Source organism: Homalodisca vitripennis, chromosome 5, assembly GCF_021130785.1.
Source record: "Homalodisca vitripennis isolate AUS2020 chromosome 5, UT_GWSS_2.1, whole genome shotgun sequence".
NCBI lineage: Eukaryota > Metazoa > Arthropoda > Insecta > Hemiptera > Cicadellidae > Homalodisca > Homalodisca vitripennis.
This window is the reverse complement of record NC_060211.1, coordinates 140,973,861-140,997,361: the sequence shown is the minus strand read 5'-3', so window position 1 is coordinate 140,997,361 and position 23,501 is coordinate 140,973,861.

Here is a 23,501-nt window from a genome sequence, read left to right as displayed (position 1 = left end):
TTAGAGCTTCTAACAAGTCTAACCCCATTTCAACTTACATGCGACACAAAAGTTCCTTAGCTAACAGTTACGTTCCCAACGAATAAAGAAGTAAAATAAACGTAAATAAATACAATTCCTGCAGACCTGGTATGGGCACCTTTCCTGTCTTGCTAATGGGGTCCGGAAAATCCCTTAGCAAGACACTCTTCATAGTGTTGTTACTGGTTATTTCATTTTAATTTAGAAGTTATTCGAGCTGTTCCGGGCATCCACAGTCCAGTTGGGGAGTTGAAAGGAAGGGGTATTTGGGGTTGGGGGTGCCGGCATTACCTTCCCATGGATACCAGTCTGGCTCGGCGTTCTAGATTCCTCTGAAGTTACTAATGCTACTTGTTTTAACAGATTGTTCAAATAATTATAAAAAACCTTGCCATTACCAGTCTGCATCAACAACCATACATAAATTACAATTAGCGATACAAGAACTTAGAAAACATTTTTTTTTTTTTTTAAGTATTAGGGGATCCCCAATCACTCTTCTGCCATGTTCCCACAACGGAAAGTCTAAAACCACTCGTTCAGTTCCGACACAGGTTGATTTACTGTTCCCATCGCGGTGCACGCACGACGTATCGCTGAAGTCTGAAGTTTACATTCTTTTAACTAGTTTCACACTTACTTCAAGTGTCCAGGCCCCACTCTTCATTTCTCGTCCGATTACTGTACGGTCAATTTAATGTCAGTCTTGGTGCGTGGGGTCGACATGCTCCCACTCTGGTCTTGGTCAGTCTCGTCCTGCTCGCGCCACCTCTCAGCATCCTCAGCATCTGGTCTGCTCGCAGTGCGTACAGTCGCTTCGAGGGTCGGGAGATGCGACTCTGTCCGGGCGGCCTGCGAGCTTCGTCTGTTAACCCCCAGGGCGGCACGGAGCAGATCGGCAACTCGCACCCTCCATCTTAACAACACAGTGACAACAATTAGTACGACTACAAGAGATGCACCACCAAAGGTTACATACTTGATAACCACACGTCTACGATAGTGGGTCCTAAGTAATTGAATTGTCCCTTCTAGGGAGTATTCCTTAACACATAGGGAGCCCAGCTGATCATCCAGTCCCTGCAGGACTTTCAGGGTTTCATTAACATCATGTACCAGTAAGCTGCGTTCTTCGCTACTGTACATCCCATCTACTTCCGGGAAAACAATCTTTCCAAAGTCACTCGAATATGTGGAGCTGCCGATAAATCGGGCAGGCACCCTGTAACCGTCAGCAATCAGATCACACCTATCATGCTTTGGTATTTCACCCTCACCTTTCAGGGTGATAGCACTTACATTCGGGTTTGCATCGCGCCCAAAAACAATTTAATATAACCTTTGTCTCTTCTGATGTGGCGTAGAGCCAGCGGGTGGGTGTTCTAATGAGAACGGGGAACTGTAGGCCAGATATCAACTTCCTACTACACAATGTTACGTGTTCTTTCATCAATAAATTTACCACACAATTGGGCCGTTTGTAGACGCTTAACAAGGCGTCTGACAACGGGCACACCGTGAGTTTACCAAATTTACATTCCCTTACAAAGACGTCTGGCGAATAGAGTGAATAAGTCTGTCTGTCTTTGCTAATCACAAGTTTTTGATCTGCCACGTCCCATTTCACCCACTTTGTGAGTGAGGGGTCGTAGACGGGATAAGCTATCACATTAAAAAATTTCAAACAACTGATTATCATTTTTCAGGGGTAGCCTAATCAATACCCTCAATTGAGATTTCGTTACATATGCCTGGATTGTAGAAATTTTGTAGAAATTATGGAGATTCTCTAGTTTTACATCTAAAAACAACTTCTCTGGGGGTGGTATTACACTCTCCACGGAAGTCAGGACCTTCAAGAACTGATGGGGAGGCAACAGGTTACTAGTCATTCTTCCGGCCGCTAAATCCTCAATGGCCAGGTGAAGCCGGATCATTTTCTGGACAGCTAAATTTATGGCATCTTTAACTTCCGCAAGGGCGGTGCTCAACTTTAAGTATTTCAGAAGCGTTCTCATCTGGTTAGCATGCATAAGTTCTCCTATATAATTACGGGCCATAGTTATGTGCATTACGTGGTGATATTCTTTTAGGGTAGAGATAACTTTGTTAATTGCCCTAGAATGGTTTGAAATTTCTGATTGCATGTTGCCTAAAATGGTTATTTGGTCTTTAGTGTCGTGGAAAAGGTCATCACTTAAATTTTCTATTTCATTTTATCCTATTATTGGTGAATTCTAAATCGCTATCTGTTACAGTTCCAAACAGAAATTTTAGTACCTGGCCCCCCACATCAATTAGGCCTCGCCTTTGCCGAGTACTGGGTAATAGGGAAACCAAGTCACTGGTTTGGGTGAAATAGTCTGCTACCAGCTGCTGCAAACTTACGTACTCATACCTGAATCCTGCTTCCAATTCACGCACCGGGAGAGTGCATGCTCACATTAAGCGATAAGAGGTCTTGGAAAAGCTTATCGTACTGACCCTTTACCCTGGTCAGTAATGTACTTAGTTTCTGGTTCTCCTCTTCTACTTCCGTTAAGTTGTACTGCAGCACTATAGTCCAATGGCTGTCGGTGAGAAGCACATCTCCCTCCTTTTCGAAGACGACACCTCGGTAAACACCCCAGGCGACTCCCAGAGTAAATAACATGCCAATCAGGCCTCGCATGTTGGTGACGTTCTTGCAGTCTATACCAAACCCACACCTGACACCAGATGTGATCTGCCGCCGACCTGTAGTTTGCCCAGTGGGAGACAAAAGAAGGGATCTTCGTTCTTGAGTTCGCGGCGAGGAAAGGTCGAACTTTAGAAATAAAACAGCGAAGTCGGAATAAAATCGTACTTGTTTAATTTCGAACGTTTGTGATTAGAGATTTAGATTAAGATAACAAAAGATTAAAACTAATTGAATTAAAAATTAACACATGATTGAAAATTTAGAATTTGGCTCTAGAACAATAGAATTAGAGAATTGTAGAGAGAGGAGCCGAATTATGATCTACCGCATCCCGAACCAATTTTTACGACTCCCTGCTCTAAGATCGCCTCCAGTAATGCCCCTTCCCTTCTCTCTTGGCCCCCGACCAATCAGAGCGCCAGTTCTTCCCTGGTGGTTGTCCATCAGGTGCTGCCGCCAACGATTCACCCAGTAATTAACAAAACTACATGGTACTTTGGACGGATCGAGGCCTGCGTTGAACACAGCTCTTCGCTGATGTCAGCGGATTCCTTACACGTGTCTGCGGCAACAGCAGGTCATTAGCTTTAGTTTAATGCACCTGCAGGCTGTGGAAAATTCCCTGTCCCCTTCCTCTGAAGTCGGCTCAGCGCCTATATTTCGCTATATTATTCCGGATGGCACTTAATGTGTACGGTGGCATTATTACACCTTGTGGAGGTCTTGACTTCCATTCTAAATTGTGATTAGAAGTAGTCACTAAATTAATGTTATGTAAATTTTCGTAGAACTCTCAGTTTAATATTAGTTTAAATGAATTTATTTGTTGAAGCTTTGGGCGTCAACACCGAGGTGTCACAGTTCAATGAAGTCAGACAGATAAAGCGCTGGGCCAATAAATATAGAAGCTGTGATAACACACCATGACTGTAAGTCTATGAACTAAGAAAGTAAACTGTGATAACTTAGCCTGTAAACAATAGCAAAACTTAAACTTCACAAAATTTTAACTTTAAGTAAAAAAATTATGTTTGCCTGTAAAGTCGGTTTTACGGGCGAAGATTTTACGTGACAACTTCTTTTTCTCGGTAGAATATTTATTGATATGAATATTATTAAATTGAACAATAGGAACAAGGAATTGAATGAAAATAAGAATTGCACAAATTTTAACTATAGAAATATATTTTGTTTACTAAAACATTGTACATAATTTGAAATTAATTAAAATTTGTTTTTGTAAATGGTAAAGTTGAATAAAACATTTACTAAAATTGGAATTTGAAATTCTTGCTAAACACAGTTAAATTCTAACTCCGCGCGTGGTGATTGGTCGGTTTAGTTCGTTTGTTTGGTCGCACTGTTATGACAGGTTAGAGGTTATAATTTGTTATTTTAAATGTTTGACTAGCAATACGCGCTGTTTCTTCTCAATCGACTGAATTACGATTGATTGCAGAGTGATTTAAACTAATAATTTACTTAACACTATCAACATTTGTCAATAGTATGACATAACCTATAAACTCAGTTTCCCAACTTTTGTGTCAATCTAACAATTAATCAATCAATCATAGTTTACGATAATGAAATATCAGTGTACAGTTATTTACCTTTATTGTTGTAGTTGTTGTAAATGACGAATCTAAGCACTCCACATTTTCACGAATAAACATAGTTATCTGCTTTATCCCGTGCGGCGGACCCACCGTTATCTGCTTTATCCCGTGCGAATCCCGTGCGGCGGACTCACTGGACGGGCATCGTAACGTTACCGGGCGTTACACTTTTTCATGAGTGACTCCGAGCCGCAACCTAATTTAAGACGTTGTCACGTCAAAAATTTGTTCGTTAAGAAGCATGAAGAAAAATTTGTAATATTAGATTTAATTGACAGTTGTTTGTTCTTTGTTCTTCAATTTATATGTTTTGTTGTTTGGATTGTTTAATATGTATATCTTTGTTATTTTAAATCATTCACTGTAAAAGTTTTAATGAGTAAAACTTTGTATTGAAAATATTCAATTTTACCACAAAATTTGGGGGGTATCTGTAACGGGTATAGGCCTAGTCTGTAACCTAAATCAACTTTTACAATTAATAATAAATTCGAGAATAATATAATACAATAAATAATATTTTTCTATTAATAATAAATCTAAATGAATAGGAATCCAAACCGACAATTTCATTGCTTAGTTCATGTTATCATTCTCATATTTGAGAATAATCAAATTTCAATTTATTATGAAGGTTAGTTGTGCATGGTGACATAGCCCGTCACTGACAGTTTTGTAACCTCAAACGTAAATCTGGAATGGTAAAGCGGCCATATTTAATAAAACTCGATAGTTCTTCATCAACATCGAAGAACAAAGCTAAACACGGCAAAACGCGTGCCACGATTGGCTAACGTAACGAATATTCTCATTGGAGGGTAGCGACCCCGCGGGTACGCAAACTCGTTTTCTGCGCACCGATTTTGAGTGGGTTGTTAGCCAGAAGTAAAAGCGGACCATTTTTGGACCAGAAAAAACGGAAAATTTTCCGTTTTGAAGGTTAACACTTTTCCCTCTTTGCGCTACTGACGCGGAGTTTGGGGAAGGAGAGAGTCTTCTTCCTCGACCGTTTGATGATTTAGTACGTTTTGAAACAGTTTCAAAATTTTTCAATTAGTAATCAGGCTTTTTTCCAATGTGATCCAAATTTAAACTTTTATGAAAGTAACAGTGCCATTCATAATTAAATCCATTAATTACATTCAAATAGTGTCCAAAAAGTTTCATCTGTGTTCGTGATAGTTTCAGTCTGTGAGGACCGCCGTGTCGCCATCATAGGATTTGGTGAATATGTTTAAGAGTATTTAAACCTTTTCGAACAACATTTTTAATTAATCAGACTCTAAATTTTAACTGCTAGGGAGTAGGGGTATTTTCTAAATAATTATTTCAACCTAATTGGATTTTGTGTTGTAGGATGTTAGTTTAAGCATAGCCTTAATTTCATTTCATCAAAATCATGTTTCATTAGTATTAGTTTTTATTCAATACATTTAAAATTTGTTTCTATTAAAATTTGATTTTCATTCACCACACATAGCTGCCCTACGCCTCACACCATTGCAAAATGACCCTGTAAAAAAGGTCTCAGAATCCTAAGTGTAGGCATAGTCCTAGCCTAGGGCTAAGTTTCATAATTTAAAAAAAATACCTAACTAGGCAAGGCCTAGTTTCAAAATTTAAAAGGTATAAGTTAGCCTACTAATCAAAAAATCTAAAGCTAATACATTTTTCACATAGCCTATCTATTTTTAATATTTATTTTATGTAACGAATCCGTCGCAATATTAAATGTAAAAACTGTTTCATTAATATTATTAATTATTTAGTTTAATCATTTAATGTTAAATAGTAATTTGCAGAAATAAAAATATGATTCACCAGATTAATTTTTATTAGTAAAAATATATTATAATGATATGGTATATCTTTTATTATGTTATATGAAATAATTAAAATTAATTTGCTATTTTTGCCTACTATTATAATTTAATTTATATTTTCAAAGTATAATCTAACCTTTCTTAAAGTACAATAATTAATTAAGTTTAATGCATATATCCCTTTTTCGTATAATAACATACGAAATATAAATTATTGATAACGTATAAATGAAATTGATTAAAAATTAAAATAAGGTTATAACTTTAAATAATTATTTGGAATAAAATTGTATTTTTACAAACAGGTAGTATTATTGTAGTATCACTAGATAAAGGAATACGACATTTTCCAATATATAATTTTTTTATTTTGTGCAAGGCCTTTCTGAATCAAAGATTCCATCATCAGGCACTTCACAAATTATCAAATGTTTACATTTTTGTAATAATAATTAATTTTATAATAAACATATGGTAAACAATTTGGATGTATGGTTAGCCAGTATCAAATATTTAATCAGAATTTAATTTTAATTTTTTTATAAATTGAGATGAGAGTAAAACTGAATTTTGAATTGGTCCGTCTTCATTATTGATAATTTTTTCTTGATTTATGGTAATGTAAAATGTTTCCCAAGCATTTAAGTGTGTTGTGTTTGTAACTTCTTTTAATAATCGTAAATTTTTATAAGAGATTGTGTGTACAGATTCAATACAGTGATTCGCCACAGCAGATTTTTTCATTTCTTTCCATATTTTATGTGTGCAAAGTGTTCTTTAAATCGTGTTTTAATGTTCCTTTCAGTTTGGCCAATGTACAATTTATCACAGTCGTTGCAATTTCCACCAAATATCAATAAATTCCTGATTTGTTTTCGAATGTGGTTTTGTCCTTGGATTTCCTAATATTTGTGATAATTTGTTGTTTGTTTTATAAGTGATAGATTTGTTTGTATGTTTTTTAAAGATGTATTTTTAACGATTACAATTAAAACTCATTTTCTTACATAAACTATATTTTAGATTAAGTTTTATAATTATTAATTTCCATCAACAAAAAAAATTAACATTTTAAATTTATTAGTTAAGATGAAGCCCCTTTTAAAAAGGTTAACTGATAATAAAAACATACGCATTACATTTACTTCAAAAGATATAATATTTAGAAGTTAGCATTACGAATCCGATGTTTATGTATTAAACTGAGTAAAAATTAATTCTAACCATAGCTAGCTATTTTAATGAAAGTAGGATGAAGATTCCTATAGCAAAATTTATTTACAGCAATATTTTTAATGTGACAAGGACATTTATTAAACTATTTATTGTAGTGTTCTAATAGTACTTAGATTGTAAATTAAATTAACGTTTCCGTCTCACTATAGGTAAACTCTTTCTCAATTATATGATTGCGAGGAGTGTGGGAATTTCACCTTACTTATAACAGTGGTATTTACTGACAGTGTAATACAACTAATATATAATAAACGATAATACAATGTTGAATACCTATTGAAAGAATTTTTTTATTTTTGACCTTTATTTAAGAGAAGCGTAAAGATTTCTATTCAAAAGAGATGGATTTGTTTTAAAATTAAAATATATAGTAGTGGTGTAATTTAAAAAATAAAGCTATTAAAAACAACTTTGGGTTAACTTTATTTTTATCAAACCATCAGATAACCTTTGTTGGAACGTTATAAGTGTAACATTAACTAAATCTAACATGAATTTTTTGGAAATTTGCAGTCATTTAGTAGATAACTAATTGTCTCACTATTTTTTTCATTTGTACGTTGTTAAGAAGTTCAGGACATCTAGTTCACATACTCTATTTGAATCTAAGATTGTACAATTACATTTTCTTTCATGTAGTAACAGTATTTATTTTCGTACTTATTTAGAAATATTTATATTGCTGAATGTTATAAGTTGTTTGTAAGAAATATCGTATAATAAAAATATGCTTAATACTTAATCGTAAAATAAAAGAGCTTAGATAATCAATAGAAGATTTATTGGAAGTGTTGGAAACGTTTTCATGGAACAATATCGGGGGAGATTCACTCATAAAGTGGAGAGGATTTCCTGGAACTGACGTAAGTACCACCACCTTCTTCTGTTACTATCACGATTTTATTTCTACAACAGGGGTTTTATTTTTCAAAAGGTTTTATTAAAAAATAACTTTGTTACGATTTCAAGGTTTGTATGTGTTGTATTATTACTAAAACTCCACTGCATAAATATAATAAAGTATGAAAATGTTAGTAATACTCTCAAACAGTAGTATTTTTTTTATGTAACGTCTAAATTATTTAGGATAAAACTAATGAAGTTACCGTGTTTTGATTGTTGCCTGACCTTATTTGTCCGAAAAATAACATGTCCGATTCGCTGTGAGTTGAAAAGACTTAAACACTAGAGTAGCCTTTTTTTAAATGTATATTATGAAGCTAGGTAAATTAATTTTAAATAGTGGAGAATATGGTATGAGTAAACTGAGTTGTATTTTAAGACTGGGTTAATTTCTAACGATTGTTACTTCCATTGACGTTATATTTATTTTTAAATATATTATTATTAATGTAATTTATATCAAATAACTCCAACAATCTTTAGTACGAGTAACTTAGTCAATACCATTTTATCTAGTTAAAAAAATAAAATTTTCATATTAAAATAAACCATACAAATAGTTTTATTTTGAATACGTCTCTAATAAACGCTTACTTTGAGAAACATGTTTTCCTTTATAACTATGGAACAGATTTTCCTAACATTTAAAACTTTGGCCGTAGGGTTCCATTAGTATTCTTACCACTACGATCGGGTCTTAATGTGGTTTGGAGTTCGAGGTACCGTAAACAAATTATGTTTTACTTCTTTTCAACATTCTGTTTAGCAAAATATTGGTATCCGCTTTATATAAATTAAACTATACATAACAGAACCGTTGCTTTAAATAACGATAAAATCATCAAGGCCGGTACTTCCCTATGGCAGTCATTTGCAGCATATTGTAAGGTTTTGGATTTTGGGTTTACAATTTGATAAAGCTCAATACAAATCCTTCGGTAGATACCAAAGTACTATGTATCAGTCTGACTTTCCTGTTATGTAGAGAAATTCAGTATATTCTTTGCCGGTGTCTGCCAAAAATAGGCAAAAAGGAGTATCCTTATGCTGGTTACTACAAAACACGAAACTGGGAAATGGAATGTACTATATTCGTTACAAATAATTTATTAATAAAACTTACATTAGACCTTTTTAGTTTTATTCAATGCTTTTATAACGTTATTCATATATAGACTATTTGTAAATTTGTACGTTATCATGTGGGATAGAGATGTGCATGAGAGAATCGACTTTCCAACACTATAGAGTAAATTTTATTTTTGGTAAATATTAATTTATTGTTACAGTATTTTACGTAAATAATCGCTATTGAAAACTAAAATATATAAAATCAACATAAATTTCTCTTCTCGAAAGTTTAAATCATATCTTTTATATTATTAATTCATCCGTCCTAACTTAAATAGTGCATGATGTTTATAGTTTCTGAAAAAAAACTACGGTTTTATGTATTTGACGTAACTTTAAGGGGGTTCGGTATGCCCTATCCTTCCCATGTTAATTTGGCCAATTTTATGTACCTTTTTCTCAGAAACCTTTAAAGCTATCATCATCAAACTTTAGGACACTACTATTTAGACCTTTGTTAACATTTAGAGCGGAAGACATTATAAAAATCTATTTTAAATTTTTATTAAAAAAATTATAATTATAAATTATTTTACAAAAAATGTAATACATTTATTATTTACAACAAATTAAATAAAAATTCTTTTTTTAACTTTGTTCCGCTCTAAATGTTAACAAAGGTCTAAATAGTAGTGTCCTAAAGTTTGATGATGATAGCTTTAAAGGTTTCTGAGAAAAGGGTACATAAAATTGGCCAAATTAACATGGGAAGGATAGGGCATACCGAACACCCTTAAAATACTCCGTTCTTTTCTTTTTAAAATTACGCTACAAAAGATAGCGCTTTCGATATGAAACATAATTAAGTTTAAAAACTCAAATAGTTATCAAAATCTACACATCAACAACGAATATTAGATTTTCATCTTCATTACCATAAATAAAACTGTTCCAAAATGTTATGCTAGTATTAAAAACCAACGATAATTAAAAGACCAGATTTTATAAATGTAATAATTCTTTATTCAACTTTTGAAAATTGTAAATCGTAGAATTTTTTTTACTCTGTCAATAAACAATGAAGTGGCTAAAAAAAGTAAAGCGAGTTTGTTGGGATGTAAAGGTAATCATATTACAGCAGGATGGAAGGTGAATAATGGAGATAATCTTGAAGTGATGGGGATCTTGTGACTGTTTAGTAGACTGCAATACATTCCAAACTCTAATCCTTAATTTTGGCATTCATGTGTGTATTATATATATATATATATATATATATATATATATATATATATATATATATATATTTAATTTAACTTAACCTTAGTACCTGAAGTTGAATTCCCAGAATTCGAAATGTACATAGTATGAAAATAAAAGTTTAAAAAGTGTTAAAAGGTTTATAATTATATACATATTTAACAGTTTTTCAAAACCAGCATTCAAAAACAGATAAATATATAAAAACTTTGGACTTTTATATGGACTTTGCATATTGCAAATCCTACATAGTTCCTGACATATAAAAACATAAAAATTTAATTGCAAATGTAAGCTACATACATTTCGGAATCTATTAAAATATGGATTCTATAAATCCACTTATTTTATTTGGATACAGATTTTTCTTAACTTAACACTTTGAAGAATCTCTACAGATTTGAGAAATAGAGTAGTAAACCTAACTTAATGAGTAAGAAGCGTTTCTATCTCTGTATGTATTGATGGTATGTCGTCAATATTGAATATATTTGTGTGTACTAGTAACCACGCCTATTCCATTTCTCGCTCTTTAATCAAAATTAATTTACTGCTAAGTCTAATATGATCTAGTAGCAGAATTATTAAAGTCAATTAAAGCAACGTCAATAATTCCACTTTCATTATGATGATTAGTTTGTGGTAATCCTGTAATCTGATTTACAAATCAGGCAATTCCCGGGAATTAATAATAATTTATGAATTTCAAGATAGCTCTTCGTATTCCAGTACCTAACATTAATTTTGGTTTTAATTTACTCACGCACATTTCCTTCATGTTTATACAAATATACAAATCAATTATTTCCTTACATCTGTATGCTTCATATGTGTGAATGTGTGTGATTTAAATAGAATTAAGACTCTTATCATACGTATAGCCAAACACATACAAAACTGACAAGATTTAAATTGAAATTTTTACAATTTGTTAACTGTTTCTCATTAAAAGATTATTAAAAATATACATTTAAATAAATTACAAACAATAGTTTTCAATTTTTAAACTGTTATTTAACATTCATCAGTACAATTACTCATTTATATAAATTAAAAACGAAATTTTATTCAAAGACAGTAATTCCGTAAGTGAAGAGTTCACTTAAGTCGCTTCAAATTGAACATTTTATTATCATTAAATAGATGTATTTTAAGAGAGGTCATCCTGAAAAAGTCAGTAGTTGTTTTGTTGAACGATAAAATGTGTAGCTAAGCTTATATAAAAAAAAACTTTTAATTAAAAAATGTAAAAGAATAATTTTTGTCATAAGTGAACAGATTAATATTAATGTCAAATGTAAAGAGACTATCAGACCCAGCTGAGATCACTTCTGGCTGATTCATACCTTCCAGTTGAACCTACTACTGATCACAGAAAAAATCCAACATTTTACTTAAAACTGAGTAACCTTAATGATGTTCAGGAGCGCCACATCACTAACCACAAATGTCGAGATTATGGAATACAAGGGTAATTCGATTGGTCTAGTATACTCTAGGAGATAACTGTAAACCCCAAAGGGTTCGAAGGTTCTTGTTAACCTTAACAAGGGTGTACCACCCCTAACTGCTTTGACTGGAGAGGCTGGTTCAGTGCACGTATATAAAAAGACTATATAAATAATTCAGTTATTTAGAATAAAATATTGCATGAATTGTAATGAAAAATTAACAAATTTGTATCATATTAATATATGATATTCATCTTATTACATTCACGGCATTGTTAGTTTACTAATGCAGTGTTTCCCATGCAAAATGTGTTTTGATAAGGAAAATACATTTAATGTTATTGTTATTTCAGCTGTTAAAAGTTTTGATACAAAGGATCTAGGGGACGAATGCAGTGACATATACTGAGTAGGGTGTCCCCCGCGGCACTATACTGATGGCTTGGCAACACGACAGACAAAACAACATTGAAATATACACATCTTCATTTTTCATTCTCTACAAGACGATGTTATTCTGAATTATGAAAGAGTTTGAGCAACGCAGTTATTTATTTTGAATTCTCGTAGTATCAACATTAAATGTTAACATTAACAAATGTTGTTATGCAATATTATATTTGTTTACAATTTAATCTAATTTTATACTTACTAAGTTGTAACATGTCAGTTTGGACAAATATTTCTTCTCTTTTTACCTTATTCATTATGTAAAATTAAATAGAGGTGACTAAGTCCGTTGCGATTCCACGTATAGAAATGGAAGAGTTGTTTGTAGTTGAGACCTGTTCCATGTAATGCTAAAATATATATGCTTATCATTAGAATGAATCACTTTTCCCAATCTAACTCTCTCCAATGCTAAATCTGTAATCTCATTGGTTGAAATATTGTGATTGCGGTGTACTATTATGTACACCATATAAGCAAACGTTTTTCATTTTATATCCGTTTGTAAATTTACTGTGATTTTATCAATGTTTGTGTCACGTGATTGATAGAGCGGACTTACACAAATATCGTAATAGAAAAAAACGAGTTTCGAGCGTATTTCATACATAGTAATCACTTTAGTCTTATAGAATGTGTATATCGTAATGTTCTTCTTAATATTTACATGATCCTGAATGGCATAAATGTTTTGAAACATCCATACAAAAACATTTGGTAGGTACACCACAAATGATTATTATTAAACGCACTAAAGTTATGCAAAACCACATATTTACTATAAGTATGATGTTTAAGGATGGAATTAGGATTGTATTCCGAAATTGTTACTTTATCGACAATGTCTCCATAAGAAATATGTATCAGTGTGATATTATTACATATTTCTTTACTTAATGTTACTTTGTATGGGAATACAGTTTTAAACGGTTTGGGCGCTTATACATAATAAATGAGCAGAAACAATGCGGTTTCCTGGTGGCTGGTGGTTATGGAATTCGTGGTCGAATTTTGAACTCACCGTAAAGTTACTGAAGTCTGTGGAGCTTGGTAGAGGCTTATTTTAATATGTAAGATGTATGTTTATATCATAATCGTAGAACATGTAAGAAACTTAATATAATTGTGATCTTTGGCGTAGTATACAAGATGATACATTGAAGTTAAAGAGAATTTATTCTCTTTTAACATAGATTAACCACTTTGGACTTTTTAAACAATGTATATGGGATAATGAAATAAAGAATACGAGTTTATTGTTTTCAGGTAGAAACTCTGTTTTGTTTAACAACTTTAACATCATAAGAAATCATAAATATGTCACATGATTCTATGTTTTTGTTCAACCTAATTTAAACAACGTCAACTAGTTCACCGGAAATGCTGGTGGGACTTCCAGTTTTCTGGATACAGGATGTGACGTCATTGTAATATTTGTGTTCAGCTCCATACAATACAGAGTATGTTATTGTAATCCGTTGCTACGTCAATCTTTTATTGTGACATTAACTTAAACAAACAGATAATAAATTAAATTTCTTTATCTTTTCTTTAGTAACAATTATTATTAAATTATTTATACCTTTGTAATATTAATATATAATAATATAATATAATATATTAAAATAATTAAATATAAAATAATAACGATCGTTATGTCCTATAAAACTAGAAACAAAAGTATTATTTTAATATATGATTGCATGGAGTATTTCAATATTTATTAAAGCAATAATGATTTACCTTATATATGTATGTATCCTATTGTTTTTATACTGTACAGATACTCAGGAATGATAAAGTATAATATAAACTATTAAAGATATTAAAATATGAAAGATGTTTTAACTCATATCAAAATTATTCAAAATGAAATGTAATATTTATGTGTAGTTTTAAAGTATTGTAATATGTAAGCGTCATGTAATACTTGGGCTTATTTTGAGTAGTTTAGAATGCGGTTAGATTATTTTCTCGTTTGCCTTAATATACAATTAACATGTTCACTGCTTTCGAAGTAAATATGTTAATTTCTTTCCACAAACATCAATTAATTTGATGCAAATCATTTAACTAATAGTTGACATTTTGTGTAGTATTTAATAACGACTAGATGGGATACCACACTATATAATAGCATTATTTTGTACTCTATTTTGTACAAATTTAGTAAATCGTTTGCTTTTGAGGAACTTCGTTGTTAAACTTTCATACTTACGTTTAAATTAGATACATATAATTTTTTAAATACAAACAAATTGATTTATCACAGAAAGAAAGACTAATAATAGCATTTAGGGAGTAGTATTTTAAATAATAATATGTTATTGTTTACATATATCATTTCTACTAAACCTGTGAGTATATATCTTTTCAATAATCTAAAATTTTGATGAATAGTATTAAGAGTTAACAACTATTATTACATTTTAAATAGTAATTTTGGTAGTTGGTTTGACATGTGAATAACATAATTGTATAAAGAGATTTGTAACTAAATAGACAGGCTTCATTCACATTTTAATCTTAAGATTAAATCTTTGAGTGATAAATATTGTTAATATGTTGGAAAAAATCAAACAAAACAATATTTGAGATTTTAATATATGAAAATATAGTTTTAGGCTAAATTTGAAAAATTTCTAGTTTGATTTTTAATGACAAGTTATGTGACTAATTGTTAATATACAATATGTTTGAATTAAATAAATCTTAATGGTATTAAAACCTTATGTTATTTGGGATTTTGGGATTTGTGTAACGTATTGTATGAAAATTACTCCCTGGGAATAAAATTTTTAATTCAATGAATTGATTATCAGGTAACAATGTAGATTCCTCTTAAGCATGGTTAAGCTATAAATAATAATAAAAATTACAACGGGGCAACGAAAACTCAAAAGAAAGTAAGGAAAACTTGACTTATTATTCAACTAAGTACCTTTAGCACATTCATTACTATGTCGCATGATGAAATTTTCACTATGAATTTAATAAGTTTGTATGGATATTGGATTATTTGACAATTTTTAGTTAATTATAACCCATAATAATGGGTAGGACTATTAGCCTGATAGTTATTCATTTGGAACAAATGTGAAAATATTTTACCTTTAAATTCAATAAAAAAATCAAAGCATATATTCCATTGACTAAGAGAAACCTTAAATTCGTTAGGGCTGTTTTATCTAGAGATATCGCATGGAATGTCAGACAGCCAGACTAACAGGCAAATAAATACACGATTTTAAATGGCCCTGTAGGTTCCTCAATAACTACAATTAAAATTGGTGTTCCAATTCACACATCGACTAGCACTTATGTAAAAGGATTGTGAATAAGAAAGTCAATTCGTATGCACACACAGCTTGTTAAAATACCAGAATATTTGTATACTTTTATACAAACAGTTCACCTTCCTATTCACACAGTCTTGTAAGTTTTATAATTTAGTAGTTATCATGTAATTAAGATATTATCAAACGGAAAGTACCCTCACAAATACGCAAATTTGTTTTGATTAGGAAACTTTATTATCTGCTTTAGAAATATAAAGTTGTCAAAAAGACTGATAAAAAGGATCTGGGGGACGAATGCAGTGACAGATGCTGAGTGGGGTGTCCCCCGCGGCACTCTACTGATGGCTAATTACAATGCTTGACAACACGACAGACAACACACCATTGAAATGTACCAACTCCACTTTTCTTAATCCACAGCACAATGTTCCTAAATATTACGAATGAGTTTGGGCTATTAAATTAATTTTATTGTTGTTTGTAAGAGAATAATAATTATAATACTTCATAACATTTCTGATTTTTTTTCACTATGTTCCGGACAATTTGTGGTAACTCAGTCAGTTTTATTTCGGCTGTATTAATATTGAAGAAAATTATAGTTATATATCAGATTAGGTTGCTCTCTTTTAGTAACGATTGGTTCAGAAGTTTATTATTTATAATACAAAAATCATCAATTATATGATGAAACAAATTATCAGTTCTAATTAAAGAGGTACCCACGCAGTTCTTACCAATACTATTCAATGTGGAGGCATACATTTTTTATTCCATGATACAAGTTTACAGTGTTCGAATAACACACTGTAAAAACATTGTTTGGCACACCCTAAGTTATTATTAATAAATGTACAAAAATAACTCTAAATCCCCATATTACCTTTTGGTATGAGGTATGAGAGTGGACTCCAGGTTGAGTCACGTAATATTTACATTTTCAACAACGTGCCTATAAGTTTTTACGTGTATACAACTTTAAACAAATTGAGCGTATATTGATAATAAATTAGTAACAAACAATGCGGTTTCCTGGTGGTTGTTGGTTACGTATTTCGTGGCACATTGTTAAACTCACTGCAAAGTTACTTTCTGTGGAGGTTGAGTTTGTACAGAGGTTTATTTTAGAATGTTAAATTTGTGTTTATATCATATAGTAGTTATTTATTCAACATTTCTACAACTGTGATTTCTTGGATAGTACACAAGATTAAATTAACGTATGGAAATGTTCTTTTATGTATAAAAATATTTTAAAGTTGGGATCTTTGAAACAAACAAAATGATCACATCAATAATTGTGTATGTGTTTTTATGTAAGAATAAAATCTTATTGATAATTGTGAAAGTATATTTAGTGAATAATTTTGTGGATTTTTAGTAAGCATAGTAGATTATTGACCAACAGAATCGTGTTATGTTTAAAATAATTTATGATGGAATTAATTTTTTTATGATGTTATTGTTTGTGTGGATCAAAGATAGTTTGAGTTGTTATTATTAAGATAACAAGTTTACACTTCTATCATAAATACAGATATAACTCAAATTATCAGCCCTTAAGTATTTAGATGGAGTATTTACAGAGTTATGTAAAATTATTATTGTCAAGCAATATTATTAAATTCTAAACATAAGTGTTTATAAAGGCCAACCAATATGGTAATACGTTATTTCTTACATAGCTATAAAGATCAAATTTTGTATGGAAATATTATGTTATGTAAAAAAAAGATTTTAAAGTTTGGACCTTTAAAACAAACAAAATAATCACTTCAATTGTGTATGTGTTTTTATTTAAGTATAAAATCTTATTGATAATTCTGAAAGTATATTTAGTGAATAACTTTTGTAAGCATAGTTTAATGACCAATATAATCGTGTTATTTTAAAAATACTTTATGATATAATTATTTTTGTAACTGATGTTATTGTTTAGTGTGGATCAAAGATAGTTTGAGTTGTTATTATTAAGATCACAAGTTTATACTCCTATCATAAATACAGATATACCTCAAATTATCAGCCCTTAAGTATTTAGATGGAGTATTTACTGGTAATATCGTTCTCAAAGTTGACATATCACTTTACAAATTTAGAAACTTTACAATACGAAACTCAGACAGTTTATATTTGTATGTGAAAATTGAGTAATAATCAATCCAACAGTAATAATTGTTTTACTTTGTAGGTTTTTGCGTTTTAAGTGCCATGATCAGAGAAATTGCTAAAACGTTTTTCAATTTAATTTGTATGAATTCATGACCCTGTAAGAACCTTTAATAAACCTTTATTAAGATTTAAAACCAATGCCATAATAATATCAAACATTGTAAATCCTGTGCTAAATATTGCTTTTTGGGGTTCAAGTGCTATATAATTATACTGTTTCCAAATTTAAATACTCTGCAATTGTTTCCCCTTCCTTTATAATTACCCAATACAGCCATAAAAATGCTCGGTAACGCTGAACCAAATCTCATGGAATGATATGTTTCATACTATAACTGAATGTTAAATAAATTATGGATGCGAGGCTTCGTGTAACATTTTTTGCTATGGAATCTTCTGTTTTCAAGATACTACTTGAATAGTCTGTCAAAATAAAGAGAGGTATGAATAATATTGTTCCCGCCCCTGGTGTTATATGGTTCGCTGGCGCTCAGCTAATTAGATAAGGCTCATTTAAAGTAGTATCCTCCCTTTTTTAATCATACTAAATATAAAAGTTTTTATTAGTAAGTATATTAGTATAATGGAACATTAAATTGAAACAAATATATATATATATAATATATATATATATATATATATATATATATATATATATATATATATATTAGGATATATTATCCTTATTTTTAAGATTACTTGAGTCTTCAATTCAAGAAAATCACAGTGAATCTAGCAAGCATTCTCCGCGGTTAACTAAACTGTAACCTGTGGAAGAAATTATCCTTTTCCTAAATAACCAAGGGTTTATGACCAGTAAATTTAAAATTTTCACCATTCAAAGTATGTTATAACGTGTGTCAGATTCTTTGTTTTATAAATTCTCTTTTGATTTGACCGTGAATCTGAAATATGGTAAATTTATAACGTACTGCAAAGATTTACAATATATAGTATACATGACTATCTAGTAGTATCATCTCAGCGTCTGTTATGCGCACATGCTCGGCTATAAAGTGCATACTGATGGTTTCCGCCCTCTTCGCTTTCTACTTATGGATACAGATGGTATCCGGGGGACAATATTTTTTCTTCCAATTGGGATATAACTTTTCTTAATGCTTTCCAGTTTACTTCAGAACTGCTATTAAACTAGTATCTTCATATTTTCAATGAAGAAGTGAGAAGTAAAGAACAGTGAGAAGTAAACGGGCTCGCAAAAATGGATTAAAATACTTTCAAAAATACAATTACTTCAGAGCTAACATTTAAAATTTTATATTTGGATGGTAAACTATGTATATAGGGGTATATTTGCTAACGTTGAATGAAATGCTCAGTTCAAATGCTGTTATGACGAGGAATATTTCTAGTTCAACGTATTTTTTAGAAAGTTTTAAGAAATATTACATTTTAAAATTTTTAAACTATTAAGTGTTTACTCCATTTCGTTATGTAATTTTAAAACTTGAAAACTTGGGCGTCAGGTTTCAATGTCCAAATATAAAACAATCAAAACATGTGATGCATGTCCACAAGCAATAAAAGTGAAGTCATAACTAATTTAGCAAATTTAGAGCACGATAGTGCACGCTAACACTCCTGCCAGTAGAAATTCACAAATATACATTTTGGTTGAATTATTTCTCATGCAATAAACTGCAGTGATAACACTAATTAATATGTCGTTGTGAATACGAAAACATTTTATCCATAATCTGTGACTTAATATTTTACTTTTGTTTATCATAGCATGTCTAATTAATTTATCCTTATAAGCCATATTATGCCAATACTACTCCAGTCATATGCTTATTCAATTTTATCAAACAGATTAAGGGAAGAGTATATATAGTAAAGTGGTTCTGAAAATAATTGCCCAAGTCGAATACATGATTCTAACTTGCGCTATCTCAATGTTATATTCAAAACTAACGTCTTAAATCAACTAGAAATTGGGTCTGCTTTCTTAGTACATAAAACATTTCAGATACATTATATAACTTGATATATCTCGTTCGAAATATCCTTTTTATACTCATATCATGGAACTTTTTATTTACTTACATCTTGGCGGAAGTTTTTATAATATTGCAATAAGAAACTGATTAAAGATGAATGCTGATTATTTTTCAAACATACAAAGAGAATGCAGTTCTGTTACAGTGAACTAAAAAGCTGACAGGACGAAGAAGAGATTTAACAGCCCTGACAGTTTTGTAGCTGGCTGGATGTTCTTTTGTAGCAGTCGTCCTACTGAAACAAAATAAAACTTTTTACTGTTTGTCAGTCTTTTACAAGAGCTTGGTATTCCTTTCCATCTCTGTACCTTTGGTTGATAACTTGATCTTGGTCTTAAGATATTCTAAGATTTTTATTTATGAATGTATATTGTTTTATCATCGTTATTTGTGTCCTAACTACGTATTACAGACATTAGGATCACCATGTGATAAATTCAAATTTAATGAATATCTTAACAAATAATATCAATCAGCTGTAAAAAAAGATTGTGCCGTTAGGTTTACAAAGAAAGCGGCAAGGAGATACAACATTTAAATAAAATTCAAAAAACTGTTTTATGTTTCAGGTATAATATTTGTTAAAACCATGTCTTATGGAAAGGAATAGTTCTAAACTCTTTAATAATAAAACTAACTTCGAAGGCCTTTAATTTTGACAAATTTATACTTTCAAAACTACTTACTTCATTGAATTAAAGTGTAAACTATCATTTTATTCAAAAATATTTTAGTAGATAAAAACAGTCTTAACGTTTTAGGGGCACAATACTATACTAGTATTTTTATAAATTTTAAATGAAAAATCAATTTTTTCACTGGTAATACAAATTTTTATATACCATTTCTACAATATTAACATCACTAACATATTATTTCCATACCAATGCTTTTTAGTAGTAACTAGGGGCTTAATGCTAACTTCCTTCACAACGCGATAAAAGACGTGGTTAGTATTATGCCATGGAAGGATAAAAAGTAATTTATGACCATCGAATGATTAAATACATAAAAACTAATCCAATAAGCTTCATGAATAGAAGCCATCACGATCGCTAGTTCTTTTTTACTATACTTCAACTTTGAGCAGGTAATTTTTACGTTTTACTGGCTGTCAAAACGACTTGCCTAGAGTTGTTTAGAAGTTGTAGCAATAGAAATAAATAAAAATATATATAAAAACTCTTAAATTAATATATATATATATATATATATATATATATATATAAGGTTTCAAGATGTTTCATTATAACAGTAAAATAACATTCTGTGTTAGTAAGTAGTTAACAATAAATAATTTCAGCTAGATGAAGTCCATGACTTTACAAACTGATTTATATCATTAACTAGAGTTTTGACTATTATGTTTGCCAAATATTTGAATGTAATCTTTTATTACAATGCCAACTATGAGAGTCATCGTATAGTTTTTCATGTTGATTTGTACACATACGTGTACAAAATAAAAATTAATACATATTTATTTTTATGGATTTATATATTTTTTATTACATTCACCGCCTTTAGACTAAGTTTGAACAGATATTTTAGTATAAACCACATATTATACCGGAATTGTACTGTTTGCAATACTTGGTTTCAGTCTAAGATCAAATGGAATACTTTTTATGACGTAGTAACATTATTTATTTTCAAAATAATTTTTAAATATTTTAGTTGATAATTGATATACTATGTTTTGAAAGAAATTTCGTATATAAGAAATCAAATAATTAATAGTACAATTTAAGAGCTTTGATGAACAATTGAAGATGTATTGTAAGTGTTGGAAACGCTTTCGTGGAGCAATATCGGTAGAGGATTCACTCATAAAGTTGAAAGGATTTCCTGGAACGGATGTGAGTGCCACCACTTTCTTCTGTTACCATTACGAATTTATTTTTCCAATAAAGGTTACGTACTTGCACTTAGTGTTATATGTAGATCCTTCAATTATCGACAATATTTAAGGGATGAGTGTTAACTTGTCTTATTAGTAAAATAGTAACTCTAAACGTGATACTATTGTCAAATAAATGAGGTTTTTTAGGTAGTGTCAATATTATTTAGGTTTTAACCAAAGTTTGCCGTGTTTGGGTTATTGCATGACCTGGTTTGTATAAGTAATAATACGGCCGATTAACTGCGAGTTGACATGTATTTTCGAATGTGACACTAGAGTTTGTATAATGTACATTCTGTAGTAAGTTTGAAGTAAATATTAAATACTGAAGAATACACGTTAGTAAAATGAGATGTATTTTAAGACTAGGCTTATTACTAACGATTGTTACCTATATTTTATTATTATCTATATTAAAATATAGTTTACAAAATAATAACTCTAACTCTTTGAAAATAAACTTTTCTATAGTTAAAACATACACGAATCGAAAAATTAAACTGTCCTATTATTAACATTTCATTGTTGTATTATTATTACGTTGAATCCTATATTAAACTCACCCTTAAATTTGAAAATATGTTTTTCATTTTTAATATGCAACAGGTTATCGTTAGTTGATTGTCAATATGCAAAATACCGATACAAACTTAAATCGGTTATTCCTCGTTCCATAAATGGTCCTATTATGAGCAATATTTTCCTTTGCGTAATGATATCCTCTATCGTCTTTAAACTTAAAATGTATATAGCCTAAACTTGACTTATTTGGATTGAGAAGAGAAAGATATGAGATTATTGGTGACTATTGAAGAGAGAATTATCAGTGATGTTAAGCAAATCTTCCGTAAGGAGCATTTAAATCTACTTTTTTATAAATAAGAATGTGAATAATAGGACCCATTACCATTAGCTAAATGTATCTTAAATACTAAAATCTTTACTGGCACGGGCGTAAAGTAAGTACATTGTAAATAGCCATTAATAGTTTTATTTATACCCCATTATTAGTCGATTTTATCCTTCCATCATTGTTCAAGGGAGTTCTTAGAAAACACTTTAAAAATTCATAATTTTTGGAAATCGATCAAGTCTGTTTTCGATGTTTTTATTCATTTGCAATATTATCTCCTTAGTTATATATAAATATTAAAAAGTATCGATTCTTCCTCTGGCATCTTACAAACGCGGATGAAAAAAATTTGTGTACGTTTGTCCCCGATATAGACAGATGTGTAGAAATAAATGTAATTGTAAAATAGATATAATCAGATTGTGAGAGAAGTGTGGTATATTTTCGTATAAAAATATGTTTTTTTTATAAAATCCACTTCTTACAGACACAAGTGGCATATCCTGTTTTCTCTTTAACTATGATCTCCATAGATTTCATCAAAATATATTAGTAGACCTAATATTAATGAATAAGTAGCCTCACTATATCTCTATATAGAGATTGTCCTCCATTGCTATACGCAACAAAAAGTAAGATATCTTTGGGCGTTCTTCGTTACAATGCAATATCTAAGGGGTCATACGAATTATTCGATCACAATAGAGAAAAAATTTTTGGTCGCAAATTCCCCTACGTT